This window comes from Cygnus olor, chromosome 14 (genome assembly GCF_009769625.2).
Source record: "Cygnus olor isolate bCygOlo1 chromosome 14, bCygOlo1.pri.v2, whole genome shotgun sequence".
NCBI lineage: Eukaryota > Metazoa > Chordata > Aves > Anseriformes > Anatidae > Cygnus > Cygnus olor.
In genome coordinates, this window is record NC_049182.1 from 4,699,285 (window position 1) to 4,716,253 (window position 16,969).

At 42.5% G+C, this 16,969-nt stretch overlaps 1 protein-coding gene across 14 annotated transcripts in view; it reads right to left on the reverse strand.

Moving 5' to 3' along the window:
• The window catches only part of FAM13B (family with sequence similarity 13 member B), a 60,266-nt gene that overhangs the window by 35,713 nt on the left and 7,584 nt on the right, over nucleotides 1-16,969 (reverse strand). For 2 of the 14 annotated variants that reach the window (XM_040573025.1, XM_040573019.1), the window contains exons 1-2: nucleotides 12,666-12,833; nucleotides 675-841 (exon numbers count right to left, since the gene is read on the reverse strand). The gene's annotated coding sequence lies outside the window, so the exon portion shown is untranslated. Of the gene's footprint in view, nucleotides 1-674; nucleotides 842-8,995; nucleotides 9,094-10,307; nucleotides 10,766-10,872; nucleotides 11,134-12,665; nucleotides 12,834-16,969 lie in introns of those variants that run through there. The other 12 variants (XM_040573023.1, XM_040573014.1, XM_040573024.1 and 9 more) reach the window with 9 other exon arrangements.

Genomic DNA, 16,969 nt, shown 5'->3' on the forward strand with positions numbered 1-16,969 from the left:
GGAGAACATACACAGTAGCAAAGGAAATTCAGAAAATTTTAAATACCGTATTGTTACTCAAGTAAGCTTTAGGATGCTTTTGGAGAGACAGATTCTTCAGTATGGTTTCTGAATGTATTTACCAGTCAGGCTTTGAAAAAATCTACCTCAAATGACACTCCAGAGGAAATGAAACTAGTGGATCACACCAAAACAAAACCTCAATGTTTAGCTACATGAAAGGAAGTAAGTATTTGGTGATACAGAACTGCACTGCCATCAGTATCTAATAGATTTGGCATTTTCTGTTCTACACAATAAATCTTTCACCACCTGCATCAAATTCAAAACTTTGCTGAACATAAAAACCTCCAAAACAAGTTTCTAGCTGCTCAGTGATAAAATTCTTATCATGCAGAAGCTTAAACATTACTTGCAAGTCTTTGCTTGATACAGGATGTAGTTAGGTAAAGGTATTACCAAAGGCAGTATAAGTCACTCAGTTAAATTGTTATCCTGTCAAAACCAGAAAAATTCTAGCAAAGAAAAAACTGCTCTTTCAAAACAAAAGAGAAAAAGGAGGTTGGTAGTAAGCAACTTAATGCTTTGCTAATAGATTGACAAATTCTAATAGATCAGAAAGACTGAAACCCATACTATTTTTTTTAATGAGTTAAGTAGTTTAGAAAACTTACCTCAGAGTACTTAAACAGCCGAGTTTGAAAAACGTTTTCTGCGCCAGCTGCCCTCACTGACCAAGCATTCTTTTGTCATTTATGGTTGTTTAAGATTATGGCAAAAGATCAGCCTGTAGTTCCTCATTGAAGAATAGCAGAACTCGATCAGTACTTCAGCAGTTAATCTGAAAATAAGGAAAACGTTATTAGACCTTAAGGTTTTCAACAGTTTTAAGCTCAGTCACAAGCCTAAACATCACATTTGAGGCATTCTTCTCATCAAATCATCAATTTCCTGCCCCGAGCACAATGATCACGTTAGCACATCTTACATGGGAGCATGCAAAAAAGCCAATCCCCCTTTTTTTACTTAGGAGTTAACCAACCTTAAAGCAAAAGTCAGTACAGGACATCTTCGTCTTAATTATGAAATAAAAATTCTGTTATTTTTAGATTCATTCATTCTTCTTCCTAAGTAGGCTAGGTAAGTACGTTTTAAAGTACCCACCATACTAAAACATTTAACAGCTGCACAATTTTTTTAAAGGATCCCAGGCACTAGTTTAAACACACTATCTTTAAATGTAAGCTTGGCACGAATGAAGTCAACTAAGAAGCAACATACAAAGTCAACCAGTTTCCAGTGGTACAGATCATCTTTTCTAGAAGGTTGATAGTCCTAGCTGCCACTTCAAAGTCCAAATAATTGTCAGATCCAGATAAAAGGTCACATTCCCTAGAACCACTTTTTTTTTTTTTTTTTTTTTTAAAAAAACACCTTTCGGACTCCAGATAATCTGGATATTTTCTATGTTCTCAGTTCTCAAGACAGCTGTGGGTCCAAACAATAGCTTTTTTTGTTTTCTAAGGTATTAAAAATTTAGATTGCAGCTTCACGGCACAGCGGAGCTGGTCTAATATCAAAGGGTCATCTCACTCTTTTTCTCATGTGGTACAGGTTCTATTTAACTGAAGCAACTATAAATGGGTTGGGATAACCAGGCAAAACTAGTTCGTGACAAATATGTGTACACGCAAAGACAACACACCACCAAAACTAGACAATAAAATGGCTTTTCTTGGCTTTAAGGTACAGGTAGTAAAACCTCACGGTTTCAAAATTAGAGATCAATATGTGAATTCATCTGACTGACTTTTTAGAAGTACCCTCCCTTTGTTCCTCCACCCTGGCTCTTGCTTCCATTCCGTATCAGCACAAATTAACTTCATCTTCCAAGTTCTTACAACCTGCTGCTCTCATTTCAATACCAAAATGAGACGGCCACCTACTAGCCTACAACACCAGGAACCCAGTGTTCTTCCTGCTCTATTTTTGAGCAAATATCGCTTTCCAGCTCCCAGTCCTCCCCAAATAGCAACCATGTTTCGGAGGAGTTGGGCATAAGCTCTATACAATACTGTTTCATCCTGGTCCTCAAAACATTTTTTGCAGTGAAGCCTAAATGAAAAAAAAATACACATATTTCAGGCTTACAGGTGTTGAAATCTTTGCCTATGAAAGCAAGCAGCACCGCCCAATATCCTTTCCTGTTCTGTCATCCGTCTCTAGCTCCCTGCTGTCTCACATTATGCACAGGCTGTAAATGTGTCTTGCACAAGTGATCCTGCTCTGAGATCAGGACTCCAGGTGTGCTGACAACAGAAAATAAAAGTTATATTCTAGTCAACTAGCTTTACCATTTTTATTAATTATTTTCAAATCTGTCATTGGGTATTCGCGGTTACTAAAGGATACTGCCAGATTTCAGTGGTGAGTTGCATCCTTGACTCTCCTATGCTTTATGAAGACACTGCCCAGCCATTCTTGTTATTTTGGTGTATTAGGTGATAATCAGCATAATCTTTGTGTGCAAGTAGATTTTAATCAATCCCCATACACCATGCAACTTTTAAATACGGAGTTGCAAACAGCCTATTTTCTCACGTCCTACCAAAGTCAACCCGTCCACAATGAGCCAGAAAGACTCACATTACCCAACTCTGGGGTTAATTGCAGCTGGGAAAAATCTTTGATGGATCTGCCACAACGCTCCAGGCTGCCTTGCTAAAAGAAACAAACAAACAAACCCTCAAAACCAACATCACCTAATAAAAAGAGCAAATTAGAAGCAACTACTTCTTTGTACCACAGCACCAAACAAACAATATGGAGTGACAGCTCTCGCCGAGGATAACTTTGTGCTTAGTTGGCTGGCATGAAAGCATAAGCCATTTTTACCAGGTGCTGAAGATAAACACGCTGCCTGAATATTAATTTCATTCAGGAGGCATGGAAAAAAAAAAGAAAAAGACTTCATTTTAACTAGCTTGGCAATGTACCAATGAAGTTGAAACAGCCTGGTTGTCTCACATTTTAGAGCAAAACCAGATTTACAAGCCAAGTTTATACTTCAAATGAAGTTTCATACAGCTCATCACCACCTAGATGAATTAGTGACTTTCACCCGCACAGATGCGAACATCCTTATACATGCATAACCGAATATATCACAGGCATTAATTTATTTTCGGTGCATTCAAGTCTTCTGCCTTTTAGTACAGGCTTTGGTGTGACCTTCACAGGCTGTGATATTTGATATTCCCCAACTCAAGAAAAAGCTAGAATTTTTTTTTCAGCTACCTGATTTCCATCAAGTTTTATTTCCTGCTTTTTCTACCATTCTACAACTGAAAGGCAGGCTCAGAAACTGTCAATAATTACATATTACGTCTCCACTTCTTTATATTAACAGCTTTCCCATGCTTTGGCTCAGGATGTGCATTTCCATGGAGACAAGTCTGAAACCTTGGATATGATATCTAGCCTTCAGTATTTCTAGAGTCTGTACTGAGCTTTTATTGCTTTTACTAAGCAATACTGAGCTGGTTGTTTTCATGATCAAACATCTCAGTAACCAGAAGCTGAACCATTCCTTCAACTATTCTTTTATCCGTGTTATCCAGACCTTCTAGAACATGCATTTCCACCCAGTTCACAACCTAAATGCTTCATAAGTCCTACAGAAACACAATAATTTAAAATAAAAAAAAACCAACTACTTCATTTTTATTATAAATATTTTCATTACACCCTTCTCGGTCTCCTCCCCTTGCTAGTGCAAACGTTTACACAGATCCCCTGAACTACAAAATTTTCTAAAACCTTACTACAGAAAATTGAAAGTACTCCTTATTGTTACCACACTTTATTCCAGAATTTTTCAAGAGGCTGAAAAAAAAGTATGTCCTATGCAACATCTTGAGCTTAAACAGCTTAAATGAGGGTAAGACAGTTTCATTCTGTATTGCACACTTCATTGCTCTCATCTGATTTTTATTTTTTTTTAAATAAGGCAAGTATTTCATGAGGTCTGCTGGGAAAACCGCCCCAAAAGTCTCATTTGGCCATCATAATAGCACTCACTTATCTTGGCAACTAAAGCAGTATTCACACCCACATATGAAATGCCACTAAAGGAAATACAGAATACACGGCTAACTGTCAATATTTGAGGAATACGTATGAAAGTTTAGACTTAAGTTTAGTTCGTGTTTTACTTTAGTAGCTGAACTACAAATGCATGGGTGTCATTTTAACTTCGAGTCCTCAGAGCTCCAACAACTTTTCTTAAAATAAACGAATGAAAAAACAAGAAGTTAGAAGTAAAACAAACTAAAAAGGCTACAAACTGAAACCATGCTACAGGAATGAAAACATTCATTCTAGACTTAGGATTTTGGCCACGAATCTCAACTAGTTAAGCCATTCTTTTATCTGCTTATTTTCTTTATCTAGCAAGTACTTCACATCGCCTGTGAAACCAAAACCAAAGCTAACAGTGACTGCAGTTCTGCTCTACTTTTTAATACACCCTCTTATAGTTAGGCATTTTGTGGGATTAGCAAACACCGCCAGTGACTTTTTGTAACATGTCGAAAGTAAAAAACACAAGAAAGATGTCAGATGGAAGAAGTGTTGCAGTTGTTGTGACAAAGTCGCCTGTCCCTACCTGTCCGGAAAAGCACCTCGGGTTCAGACTTGGGCTCTGCAGCCCACGACGCTGCTGTCCTGTGAGGTGCCCGTACCGAGGGACGGAGCAGGCCACTTGCCACTCACCGCCCTCCGGGACAAGGAGGATCCATGCTTTAACTTTAAGGTGCCTCAAAAATTAGTCTTTTGTTTCCTATTTGATAACCAAGGAGAACGCACAGAGGCTAACCGGCCTGCCTGGGAAACGCCCGCGCCCCACGCACCCTGCCCGGCACCTCCCGCGCCGCACGCACGCTGTGCCAGCTCATCGACAACCTGCACTCTTCTCCTTGCTCTTACTTTTTATCGAGGTAAAAGAAAATGGAGAGCTTTTTGTTTAAACCTCATGTCCCACTCATAACAGTGGACGCTGCTGATTCTATGCCATTTGTAACTGCACACCACTGCTGGCATCCCCAGCTAACGAAATGCTTTGGGGCAGAAGAGCTTTTGCTCCGCTGATTTCCAGCTTTTGTTCAGCTAACAAATCTGAAAAGAATATTTTGCTCATTTTAATTAATTCAGTCACAACTGAAAAGATGGCCAGGTCAAGGCTGGAGAATCAGCACGGAAAAAAGAAGGGGGGAAAAAAAAGGAAAAGAAGGAGCTTTAAGCAAACAAACAGGCCCCCACCACCACTCAGGACACAGAAAAGGACAAATGATAATTGTCTCAAGAGCACAGTTAAAAGCATGTTAAGCCGTGTAAGCGCCTGAATATAAATAGAAACAGTATTTCCTCCATGTAAAAAGAACGTTCGATTTAAAAGCTGCGCTGAAGTACCCAATATATTTGAGTAGTCAAAACAGAAATTATTTAAAGAAAAGTTTTATAACCAGCAAGTTGAGGTTAAAATAGATTCTTACAAGCAAGATTTCCTCTTTTTGACTGTCAGCAAAATCAGCCATTGAATGGCATTATAGCCAGAAATCTGGATCGGCAAATCTGACAGTCGAGCTTATTATTTTAAGTTTAGCAAGACATTTTTCTTAAGACCTTTTCCATCCCCACACAGGGGCAATGTTTAAAAAAAAAAACAACAAGTGTAAGTACAGAATTCCACTTGCAATGTTGAAGGAAACCATGTTAGAAGAAATGTCTTTTCAAGCAGATGTGATCTTCCTGCATTTCTTAGTGTGACGCTGACAAGTTCACTTTCTGGTTCAGTAGGAATCAAGAGGAAACAAGCTTGTTGCAGCCTCGCACACAATCGCAGACGCACTGAGCAGAAGCATGCCATAGCAGCACTTTAATTAATAAGCTCTGACCACTCGCCTGTCTGTGCCTTCACACACACCCCAGCCCTCCACTGAATTAGCTGAAATTCTGCCACTAGCACTTCTGAGATAACCTCAGAAAATACAGGTTATACTGACAAAACCAAAGCCAAAAAAATATGTTGGATTTAACAGAAAGCAATTACAATGCAATTTTTGTTTCCTGGAAATAAAGCAGCAAGCCTTCTAATTTACAAATTAAACTACATAAATTAAGCCTTTACATTCTTACCATGGAAGAAAGGCAAGAAAGCAACTCATGAAAGCTCATCGGAAAGATATTTAAATCCAACATTCCATCCATTTTATTATTTTTAAAATTTACAAGCTAAGAAGCCATGTATTGATTAGTATTATTTTCCTCTCATTAAAATTTAATCTGCAGTTTCAGCAGACGAAACCGAATTACACTTTCTCTGAAACAGCCCATCAACAAAGACAGACCTTCCTGAGGCATACCCCAACGTCCAGAAACAGGGACAGGCATTAGCTAGACTAAACACAAAGCTTAAGAAAAAAAATACATAGTTTCAGACTTCAGCCAGGCCAGTGAACCATTCAGCAACTCCACTGCAGTGGCATTAATAAAGCATTGCATACAACGACTGATTTAAGCAACATACAAAGAAGTAAACATTTTTTGAAAGAGAAAGCCAAGATCCCTGAAATCTGATGTCTGATTTTCCCAGTGTTTAGATATGCGATGATAGCATTTTATATTCACTTACTAGATAAGATCCAAAGGCTTTTTAACTGCATTACAGCAACTCATGATCCTTCTGTAACTGTATTTTAGCAAGAATTAAATAACACCAGAGATGCCTGAAAAAATAGATGTTTGCTTGCTGCTTGACACCCACCACCGAACGCTGCCAGATTTGCTCTCAGCTGCCGCCGCCAATGCACATGTGCAGAATTATAAAGAAACTTCCTGCTCGCACAGATCCCATCACATTCTTAACAACTGTAGTTAATAAATAAAAAGGCTTTTGTATCTTGTGTAACAGCTAATTATATTCATCCAGCTTGCCCCCCCAGCAAAGCTTCCTTCACCAACCACTCGCATGTACTTGCCACTACATCAGATAATACAGAACTTGAGTGCAGTGGCGTTATAAAAGCGCAGTACGGTAACGAACAGGAAGAAATTATCAGCAAAACTGCACAATTTGAGAAGTGCAAGTTATAAAACAAAACGAGTTCAACAATTATCATTGCTGTTAAGACAGACTTTGGAACAGAAGTCAAACTACCTCAGGCACCAGGGGGAAAAAAAAAAAAACCTATAAATATATAATGCAGCTAATTTATTATACATAAGTTATCCTATTACATACAAAATCACCAGCTTGTTGCCCAAACAGGTAGGCAGAAAAACCCATTGGAACTCGGCATCTTACAAAACGTAACACAGAGCCCACTTGCTGCACAAACGCTGCCTCTGTCATAACGCTGACCACATGCCATCAAAAGAAAGGGCAGTCTCAGCAGCTCCACTGAAGGAGGAAGACATCTCAACGAAGAGCTCAATTCTGTAGCAATGACTCTTTGAATTGCAGGGAAGAAAAAAAAGCAAAAAAAGAAGAAAAAGGACTGCTAATGAAGTCTCCTCCCCGACCAATTCTTGTCACAACCTGACCATGACCAAATTTGACGATACCACCAGAAATCACAAGGTTAGAAGACACTTTATGGAGTAAAATTAAATAAAAAGTAACCTGATGACATTAAAACACCAACAAGACAACAAAAGATTTAATGAAATGTGAAGTTCAGCAACAAGGGGAAAAAAAAGAAGCTTTCATATATACACACTTAAGAGTACAAAGGAAGAAAGAACCACATTCATAAGGTTCCAGCTCTCATTTTTTCAGTTTTGCCCGACCATTATTATCCCACACAGCTGAGCACAACTGTTAATCCTGAACACGCTGCAGGGAACACGGAACAGAAGAGATGCAGGCAGAGAGCAGCTTGCAGGACTGAAACCTGGTCAACCCGCACAGGGCTCCCACCAGATCCCTGCTCCGAGCCAGCAGCTGCCCCACCCAAGCAGCCTTACAAACACCCAGGCAAGGGAAGAAAACGAACCATTTAAACCTCCCAATATCAAACAGCTCTGCAAACCTATTTACTTTTTCACATGAATTCAACCACCGTCTTTGTTACAAGCTGTTTGAACACAAACATAATGCAGTATCTTCACTTTAAGCTCAATTTTGTCACCTTTTTCTTCTTTTAGGACAAATATATTGGATAAAAGGTATTTCAGACATTCAGGAAAGAGTATAATTATTTGTCACTATCACGATAAGCTGTTTATTTCACTATAATCACAATAAGGTCCTAGACCCAGCTGCAAAACTAGTACCTTTCAAGCACTGAATGACCCCACCCATCTACTGCAAATCTAACAGGTTTTCGGCAAAGCAGCCGCCTTCTAAACTAGGCTTTTTAAGACTTCACAATAAATCAGCTCCACAAAAGAAAAGAACACACCTGGTAGAAGATGCAGTATAAAACACACTCTCTTTCATGCTGTAATAATATACAGACTTCACCTGAATTGACTGAACTTTCCCAAATCCCAACAGTTGGCTATGAAGTCAATACAAAGCTACAGACCCAATTCTGAATTTACCAATACAGGGACAGCCAGTCATTATTCTCAAAGTTTTTTGCAGGTAGAAGTGTGTAACTTACAGCAAAACAATACAGTCAGCAGGAGACTCGGAAATTATTTGCCCAATTTTACTAACTTTCTAGGGAGCAATGCGAAAACCTTTTATTCTCTGCCCGAATCTAACTTTGACATGAGACACACACCAGACATTCAGAGAGGCTGCATCAGTCACATTAGAAACTGCATTACAAGCAACGAGCCTCACATTCTTCAAGGATTTAATACTTCCTTCGATATTCTATTTTTTGCCCAGATTTTTCTGTTCTTGAGTACCAGTGCTCCTATCTCAAATGATTAGTAAATATGTAACTGGGTCTGCAACACAAGACCAGAAGTTAAAAAGATTTACCTCTTTCATCCTTACAGATCCGAATGGCAGATTGCCTTGCAAGAAGCCAATTCACTCTCCCTCCAATGGCTACTGAATTTTTGTTGTGTGCTAACACAGCAGCAAAGACAATCTGGCGTTATGCGCAGAATTTAAGGACAACTTAAAGGCATTCTCTGACCAACCTCACTTCCTCTTCCTTTGAGTTGCTGCTTCTTTTAGAGAAGAAAAAAAAAACTGGAACAAGAAACACCACCTCGGACTTGGCAGCTTTTGCTCGCTTTCTAATGAGCCTTAAACAAGGGCATTGCTGCCGAGTTATGAACATTTGACCTGAGATCAAAAGGTTGAGTACTCGAGAAGGAAACCTCGCAAAACCAAAAAACAAACCAAAACAAAACCCTCCACACACAGAAAGCAGGGGCTTTCGCCGAACTTACTCATGCTTGTTCAAAATGCACGGAACGTTTCTTCAGCCTCACCTGCTTCTGCAAACATGCTGTTATGTACATTAAAAAGACAAGCTTTACCGCACGCACAAGTCTCATATTATGAGCTGTACAAGACAAATATTAAATCAAGCATTTTAATGGGCTGTTGGGAGGTTCTCCAATGCTATCAGCAGTGTGTACAGCAAGAGCCCAAACTGTTTAAGACTCTGCAGACCAAAACTATCCTTGGCCAAGCTCAGATGTTTCAGCACATTGTTTGCGCCAGAAACTGCCAGCATTAGAAGTTATCAGGCATTCCTCACAAGCAACATCTCTGAATGTATCATGAAACACTCTACTTGACTGATCTTCCTAAAATAATAAGTAAGTTTCCAGAAAAATGCTTTCTAAACAATGAGACGTTTAATTTCAATACTGTAATGTTGTAAAGACAAGGAAGGGACCCCTACGGTGCTGTACAGGGTACAAAACAGAAAGAGCAGATAAAAAGAGACATGCTGAAATGTCTTCAAATCTATGCAAAAAAGAACCCACAAAGCAAATTACTTGTAACGAGCAGTAAAAATAAAACAGGATACAAAACAGAGGAGGGCCAACAAGACAGCTGAATTTGTTGCAGTGCAGGCCAGACTGGCTTCTTCGTTCCTTTTTTATGCGAGCAGATTACACTGCACAGAAGACAGAATAACTTCTAACCTAAATGCTAATCCAGCTCGCCAATTTATTCCAAAGTCGCACACTAACTATTCCAACCTTGATGCCACTCAGGAATACAAGCAAAAAAAAAAAAGAAAAAGTGAAGGTTTTGATATATTCACTTTCTTTTTCGTTGTTGCTTTTAAACAGGCAAGGCCAGAAAAGAGCGATCAAGAGAGATTTACTTCCTTCATTCTTTTCCTTTTCTCCGCCTTGAGCCTGACAGCAGTTCCTTGTAAGAATTTAACACCGCAGCCAGGCCAAGAACTCGAAAGCGAGGCAGATCTGCGTTAGAAGCTAAAGATGCAGCGTTTTTTTCCCAAACCCGGCACAAACACCTTCACCCTGCAGCACCTCCCGTCAGGGCAGCCTTAAGAACCATTTACGCACAGGCGCCCAAACCCGGCGGAGCTCCCCGGAACAATGGCAAGCCACCGGGGCGCATTCCTGGGGCGGCACAGCCGCTCGGTGCGGGGCTGGAACCGGCGGGGCCGCCGCCAGCGCTGCCTGCAGGCGGCAGGGAGCAGCTCCGGGGGCAGGGAGCGGCGGGGCCGGGCTGTCAGCGGCGGGGAGCCCCGGGGGCTGCGGCCGCGGAGCCCCCAGCGGGAGCTGTCAGGGGCCGCGGCCCCTCCCGGGCGGCTCCCCCCGGCCCCTCCCGCCAACCGCGCATGCGCCCCGCACCCCCCCCCCCCCCACCGCCCCTCAGGGCCCCTCAGGGCCCCCCCCCGGCCCTCAGCCGCCGCCGCCTACCCCGGGGCCCGGCGCGGGCCTCGCCTCTCGCCGCCCCGCCGCTCTCCTCCTCGCCGCCCCGCTCTCCTCCTCGCAGGCCTTCTCCTCAGCCGCCTCCTCCTCCTCCTCCTCCAGCCGCCGCCGTCCGCAGCCGAGCCGGCCGTGGGTGTGCGCGTGTGGCCGCCCGGCCGCCCCCTGCCCGCCCGTCCCGCTCGCTGCTGCCTCGCGCGCCTCCGCCAGCGGGGGGTCCCCAACGGTAGCGGCGGCACCGGGCGGAAGTGACGCGCTGACTGACAGGTGCAGCGCGCCCCCCTCCCTCCCTCCGGGTCACGTGGGGAGGGGAAGGGCGGGGAGGGGAGGGGGAGATGGAGGCGGAGGGGTGGGGGGGGCGCTGAGGGGAGCGTCCTCGCTGAGGGGGCGGCTCGGGAGGAGCCGGGGCTGGGGCTTGGCAGCGCCCTGAGGCGGCCTCCCCTCGGTGCCGGCCGTCACGGTGCCAGCCGTTGGGTGACCGCGGGCTCCTCTGCTATTGCTTCACCTCCCGCAGCCGCCCCCGTGGGTTTCAGTAAGCGTCCGGCGCGAAGGCCTCAGGAGCAACGGCTCCAACCGTCCCCAGGCACAACGGCCAGGAGCAGCCCTGGGACGAGGAGCTGGGTGTTGGGAAGTGCCCGTTCAGCACCCTCACACCACGGAGCTATCTCATGCTGAAATACAAGATCCAGCACCCTCACCCCAAGGAGCCATCTCGTTCTGAAATACAAGATCCAGCACCCTCACCCCAAGGCGCTACGACGTTCTGAAATAAAAGATTTACACCCTTAAACCAAGGAGCTATCGCATTCTGAAATACAACATTCAGCACCCTTAAACTAAGGAGCTATCACGTTCTGAAATAAAAGGTTTAGCACCCTTAAACTAAGTTAGCATCAGTCTGTGCGGAGAGGCGCCCTCGCACCAGAGGTGCTCGAAGCCGTGCCTGGCAGCCCACGGTCCCCACACGCCCCGCCAAAACTACAGCGGGGTTTTCTGTCATGCAGTGCCAGCAGCCAGAGGTGGTCGGCTTAATAAAGCATTTACGGAAATTCAGGTTTAATTAGTAAATATCCCCGTAGGAATAGGAAAGGCTTTTTTTTTTTTTTCTTACCCCTGGAAAACTTACAAGGGATATATGAAAGGAGAAAAGGATAGAGGTAGGATAGGATTAGTTGAAGCTTCCACATTGCCAATAGCTGGGAGGGTTTTGTTTCAGGTTTTACAAAATGGATTCTGAATTTCATCTGGAGATACGTTTATAGGACTCATTAGCAGGGTTTACATTTACAATTTGAAGAAGGGGAGTCACAACCCCACAGGAAATTAGCCTATTTTTAATCAGGTCTGAACGATATTTTTCGTCTAGAAGACTTAGTGCCATTAGAAGATGCCATACAAACACGATAAAACGCGCAGGGTCAAGGGAAGCGACCCTCGGGAGGTCTGTGCTTTCTGTCAGTCTGCTTCCACAGCAGATTTCTCCACTTGAACAGCTAATAACATTTCCTCACATCAGGATGAGGTTTCCGAATTTGTATTGTGTATACATAGCTGTGTTCGTTCTGATTCATTTAGCCTCATCAACAACAATAAAGATACTGAATCAGAACAAGCTGGCAATTTTGTTGATGAAACATGGGAGAGAGCGGACTCCAGCTGGCTCTTCAGCAGATACGTTGGCCAATTGACAGGAGTAAAACTGCAAGAAATCTGACACACAAAACGCGCGCAGAGCGAGGAGACAGACAGCAGAGGCAGGCAGGTAGGTAGGCATTGCACAGCACCTGTTCAGTGGTTTTCAGTCCAAGACAATATTCCCTCCTGTGGACTGGCTCCGAGTACGCCATTTCGTGCCAGCTTATCCTACCTCCCTTCAAGCACTTCCAACGTTCCTTGCAGGGGGCAGGCATATGCAGTCCCAGGCTGCCATTTTAGACTTTTCTGCTCATTTTGCATTCTCACTTCCTCTTTTTCTGAAAGTTTGAGGAGAACCTGGCAGTCCTGGTGCTTTAGCCACTTTTTCTAAGTCAGTAAAAATAGAGGGGAGGGAAGCGGCGACTTGGTGAGCGGCCGCATGATTATACCCCCAACGCACAGCTATAGAAAGCATCAGCCTCACAGACCACAGTTAAAAATTACAATGGAGCAATGTGGAAGCCATCACCGTCCATTTTCTGCTATCTCAGTCCACATCTCATAATTTATGATAGCGTTTTGTAATTCTCCCACTTACAGGATACGCAGACTGCAGCACAATTTACAACACCCAACCCGGTTTAAGCAGTCTCGACGTGGCAGTGTGCAGCTTGCACAGGCTCGTCTACCCGCCCCGAACCCTCTGGCATGTGCAGAGCAGCCCCAGCGTGAGCAGGGGTTGCGCAGGTGCACGACTGCAGTCCCACAGCGAGGCAGAGGACTGTCGCCTGCTCATTAGGTTATATGACAATGCACCTTGCATGGAGTCGGTGCTAAGGCTGCAGCGTGGGGCTTCCTATGAGGAGAAGGACCCATTCCCCAGCTGCTGCACAGCTCCAGGAGCTTGGCAGCAGCATCTGGTCAGCATCTGATTCCTTGGACCAAAAAGCAAGAGTGCTGTGGCATCCCAGCCTCTTCAGTAAATCCACAGACACAGCAAGCCGTTTCTGTAGCTCACTGCATTATCTCATGAGCCCCCCTAAGTTATTCAACCTAAAAGTTTTGCAGAGATTCTGCTGGTAGACATCCTCAAAGTAATTCAGTCGATCTGAAATTATGCTTGCATAATTCCCTTGTTTTCAGGAAGAATATTCATGTGCAGAAGTCATTATTACCAGTGTATGTCACAAAAGAACTGGAATATTTTTCATTCATGTGCCTGTGATTTCAGTCCTGACCTAGTGTGACTTTGGAATAAACACTCTCTGAAAACTTTAGCTTCCAGTTGAGTCTAGTTCCAGCAACAGCCTTGAATTACTCCTCATCAGAAGTAGGAGCAAATGAAAGAAAAACAGCCTTATCCCAACCACGCTCACTGTTGTGCAAGACTTAGTACAAGCTGAACTATAATACTCCAGAACTTAAATACATTTTGCAATGCCATTTCATCCTTTGAACTTTGATAGCACTGCCATGCAATTCTTTACCTTCGTATTGGGTTTTATCTTACCAGAAGGGCACGGAAATCCGATGCATACCAAAACAAGACATCATCTGCCGTAGTATCTCTGTATTATGTACCAACAGCTTGTACTTGGGACAAGTTATCCCTGTGTTAGCAAGCTATTTGCTTTTGGCTTTAATTGTCCATCTACAAACAAATTACTTGATATACTTTCCTGGAACTTTTTGTCTTAAATGGACCTTATCGATGCCTTGCAAAATATTGATAAACACGAGCCCTTTTAAAAATAAAGAATTAGCAAACAGCAATGCTTTTGAGCTGGTTGCTGTGCAAAATGCTTTCTTTTACTGTGTATTCCTTCCAGAAACAGAGATGTGTCCCCAAAAGGAGTTTTTACTTTGTTCCTCTTTTCCAGCATTTTCAAATTCTCTAACAAACATTTTGTTCCAGGATGCCCAGCACAAGACACTGATGAGTGCTGGATACCCATAACTTTCCATGGAGGCTGTCAAAGCAGCACGTATCCAGTTCTTTCATCTCATGGTGTCCAAAAGAGCACTGAAGAATCCATATATTTTTTTAAAAAAGCTTTGCCCTGTATTAACAAATGAAGCTTCACAAAACTCAAGCAAACAAGTGAAAGAATCTATTTTCTGGAAACAGAAACTCCAGCACAGAGAAATACATTCGTCTTTTCAAAGACTGTCTGCCATTACAAGACACATATGTAAGGATTTTTTTTTAAAGCTGAATTCAACATCAAAGGCACATATTCTATGTAAATGTCAGATATTTTTACTTGGTTTTCTACCAGAGTTTTGTGATTACAACATAAGATTTTTTCCTTGGGTTTGTAAGATCTGTCTTTAAAGTAGAGATCTAGGAATATGGGGCAAATGTGATTTTTAGGGTTGTTCAGATTTTAATTGCATGGTTGCAGACTTAACAGGAGATAATTCTTCCCTTCTTGAAATTCAAGACATTGAAAGGTTAATTCAGTCTTCTCAGTTCCATTTCCTTCCTTCTGTTCTCCTTCCCACACTCTCTCCCCCCCCACCCCCCAATCTGTAGACAGCTGAGTTATTTGAATTTTATGCAAGCTTGTATTCATCCAAAGGGAAAAAAATCATTCAATGTATGCATCAGACAAGCAAAAATTACAGCATCGCTCGCTTTCATTTTTCACTTCCTATTTGCTTTTCTCTGCATTCACCAATTTGGGCAGTAGACAGACAAATTCATGCCCTAAAAGTGGTTTCCACAGAAAAGTTAACTTGAATTAAGGATCAAATGTCCCAGTTCACTTAGATTTCCATTCTTTGAACTTACAAGGAGCTAGAATTGAACTGCTGTGGTGCTTTAACCTTAAATTGTGGAAAGGCTACAGTGCAAGTTAGCACAATTTGTCTGCTGCCAACACAATCAGTCTCTGCTGCTCCGATGTTATTTCATGGTGTGGTCACTCACGCTCAAAGTATAGTAACTCCAGAGGAGTTGATTTGAGTGTACAGAGCTCGAGTTAACCCTTTTGTGAAGGCACAGCCTTAAAAAGACTGCAGCTGATTTCCGTTCTTTGTATATATTTGCAAGGAACAAGCCACAAAGATAGTCATTGAAAACTATCCAATTTGGACAAATTCTGAAAAGATAGCTATTCACCTTAGATGCTGCAAGGAGGAAATAATCTAATCTTTTTCCTTTACATCTTAGAGAAGAAAAACTGTTTAATATAGTATATCACTGCTTTCTTTCAAACAGGCAACAGATAACAAGTGCGGAACTTACTGACTACCACTTTCTTCGGTAATTCTTGACCTTGTACACAACCTGTAACATCTCTTTGTTTGGCTTACAAACAAACTTATAAAATTGGAAAATGATTTTTCAAAAAGATTGTGTATGAATCCCTTAGTAGAAATACAAGTTTTTATTCTGGAAATTGCTCACAGAGACCAGCTAGAAAAGCTGTCTAGTCTGTCGGCTTCTCTGCTTCAGTAGCCTCGTTTCCTTAGACATTGAAAAACTTCAGGGTTTAATCTTCTTTTCCCCAAAATAAAAAGCATACTTAAGCTGCTAGGAGGTCCCAGGCTATTGAAACTGGGATGATTTCGCAACACTGGTGGTTAGGCATCCCTCAAAGCTACGTCCACAGCTCTGTGTCCCTGAAGCCAAGGACACCACACCTCCATATTTCACACAGAACAGAGCACAATGTGGATTGCAATGACAGATTCACCTGTTGTCCTTTTTCCTCTGGACAAAAATAAAAATCTAAATACTGTATTAGTAGAGCTCTGGATTCTATTACCTTATCTTTGATCATCTTTGATTACCTTAGTTATCTATTTGCTACTCCAGCTGTACGCTAGATGCCACAATCTAATCCTCTTACAGAATGGTGATTTTCCTTTTTTTTTTTTTTTCTCCAGGTAAAAAGAGTGAGAAATTCAACAGTGGACTGTTTAATTCCAGAGCAGTCAGCTGCACTGAGAAGAGCCACCTTTGAGAACACTCCCAAGGTTCTCCCAAAACTCCTCTTACTCTTTCCCTGTGCTTGCAAGAGATGCTACTGTTACTAGTGTACAGGGACAGAAAGGAGATAAATATATTAAAAAATAAAAAAGGTAGTTAGTAAAGGGTGGAAGTCATGCTAAACTAGCCTTTCTAGAGCAGCATTCATCACAAAGCATCATGTGCTCCGTAGCATGCTAACTGATATGACTAATACATCACGTGCTTCTTTCCCCACCCTTTCTTTGGGAGAGAGGCATGCACATGGTCATCTTGTATTAATTTTTTTTCCTTCAATAATGAACACACGTCACTGCACTTTGCTAGAGAAGGCAAGACCAAAGCCAAGTTTTGTGCTGGAAGATACGGTTTTGGGTCAGTCCTTGAGAAAGCTTTGTTGCAGGAATCTCCATCTGGCTAAACTTTGAAAAATTCACCCCCATACTGAGTTTTTAAGACCAAAAAAGAGGGAGAGAG